This window comes from Choristoneura fumiferana, chromosome 20 (assembly GCF_025370935.1).
Source record: "Choristoneura fumiferana chromosome 20, NRCan_CFum_1, whole genome shotgun sequence".
NCBI lineage: Eukaryota > Metazoa > Arthropoda > Insecta > Lepidoptera > Tortricidae > Choristoneura > Choristoneura fumiferana.
In genome coordinates this window covers 8,078,450-8,080,973 of record NC_133491.1, presented here as the reverse complement: position 1 = coordinate 8,080,973, position 2,524 = coordinate 8,078,450, and positions in this window count along the sequence as shown.

Here is a 2,524-nt window from a genome sequence, read left to right as displayed (position 1 = left end):
ATTATTGGATACCTCAAATTCTAAAGCGATTTCCTTCCCTTTCAGATTCAAAGTCAAAGTCAAAATATCTTTATTCAATTTAGGCTATAACAAGCACTTATGAATGTGAAAAAAAATCTACCAGTGGTCAGAAAAACCTCTGTTGAGAAGAATCCGGCAAGAAACTCAACGAGTTTATATATTTTTTAAACAGGTTTACAATATTATTAAATGATATCAATACAACCAAGTATTTAACACATAACAACTTTATTTTTAACACAGTAGGTTCGCTATTTGAAGGGATCGCTAATGCGGATCGGAATTATTTCCAAATATCCCTACCCATGATATAATCATTAACCTTATAATACGCCTTTGATATTAATGTCTTCTTGACAATAGATCTGAATTTTGTATCCGTTTCATTTGTAATAATTTTTGAATTTTATTATAAAACGTAAGCAATTTCCCAGAAACGACTTTTTGGTTTTAGCCAGTCTGTAAATAGAAATTTAAGCTTCCTAAGCTTCCCTGTGCTTCTAGTAGCCTTTGGCTTATCGACGTTAGTGGAAAAAACACATATGTTCTTAATAACATACATGATTATTTCAAAAACATAAAGCGACGGCAGGGTTAGGATGCCTGTTTCCTTAAAAAAAGATCTTAAAGATTCACGCGTCTTCAAATTATAAATTGCTCTAATTGCTCTCTTTTGTAAGATAACTATACCTATACCGACTAACTATACGAATAACTATACACAACTTTTGGCTTACCATACCGCTAATCGTATTTATAACGGTACACTCTGTACCTACTTGCATAATATGTATCGTTGTGGAATCAATGTTTGGCTTGCCTCAAGCAAACATTGTATTTTATCGCAGCACTTTTAAAAATCTTATATTGCTCGTGTATTCATGGAGGGACGTAGTGAGTTTTTATATCTAAGCAGAACCTAATTAAATTAAACAAGTACTTTCAATTAGATTCTACTTACAGTTTAGACAGTACCTAAAAGTTTTTGAACCTTGTTTACGTTTTTCCAAGCTTTTTATGTGCAATATTCGTATGAACAGTCTCCAGTAACAATATCTGACACAACAAGCGTGCATCAATATCTGATACGACTCTATTTCTAGGGCCGGAAAGACGTGTCAGATATTTCTGCACGCTCCGCTGTGGCAGATATTAATGCTGGTGACTGTACTCGTGTTGCCTTCAAACTTAATATGTTGACAAGTGATCGGTTTAACTTAGTTTTTGGTACAGTTTGGATAATAATTCAAGTAAGTACAGTCAACAAAAAGTGCTGAGAAAAAATATATTTTAAAAATGTTTTTTTTAACATTATCTTATTTACATAAAACAAATTTCAATAGTTTTATGATGAATGATAAGCCGTGTGGTGCCTAGTGGTTTGACCTATGGCTTCTCAAGCAGAGGGTCGTGTTTCAAACCCGGCACCTATGATTTTTTCAAAAAATCATGTGCGAAATTACATTTATAAAATTTACTACGAGCTTAACACTGAAGGAAAACATCTTGAGGAAACCTGCACTAACCTGCGAAGCAATTCAATGAAGTGTGTGAAGTTCCCAATCGGCACTGAGCTCGCGTGGGAACTATGGTCCATGCCCTCTCATTCTGAGAGGTGGCCTGTGCCCAAAAGTAGGACGTATATAGGCTGGGATGATGATGAATGACACATTCTTTACGAGTACAAAATGGGAAGTGCTGGTACCCTTACAAAAGGCACCCTACACTTTATTACCCGCATAGCATTTGTTAGAGCTCTTGCTTTAGTTGTATACTGCAGGGAGGTAAGACGTGAATGATCGCGCCGTGCGTGCTGAATGCGTCTAGACGTCATTGTGCAACAAGAGTTTACGCTCGGAGTGTCGATGACTACTCGACGATATATTTACTCGTACTTTCTTTTTGAAAAATGTATTCAGCAATCCTTTTTATGTTGACTTTGGTGTGCGTGCGTTTCAGTCGTAGATTTAAGACCACTTCCTAGATAAACTTTAGTTCTGTCAAAATGTATAGCACTCGCGCTAGCAAGAAACCATTGCAATATACTGCCGTAGTATGCTCTGAATCCTTGGGTTCAGAAAAAAAATTAGTATGTATTAAACGGTTGCGTAAGTTTTCGAAAATGTATGTCTTGCGCTGGGCTCCTTGACTTAAATGAGATCAGAAGTATATGATATAAGTTAATTAGATATCCTGATATCTCATTCGTACATAACTCATCAACATGATATTAATGACGAAAGGTAAATCCACCAGTGGATCAGATAATTTTCTCTTTTATTATCGATAAGGCTCTAGTTTGTGTGTTTACAGACTGGATTGCTAATGCGGATTCGATAGTCATGTAGTAATAAAGTAGGTAGTTCTATTAAAATGGCTTTTTTGCAATAATTTATTTCTAATAATAATTATAACGACTGAAATAATACTGACTGTGTAGTCTGTTCAATTAAGTAAAATAATAACGACTTTACCTCAAATGGTGATTGTGCAAGTCTGACAA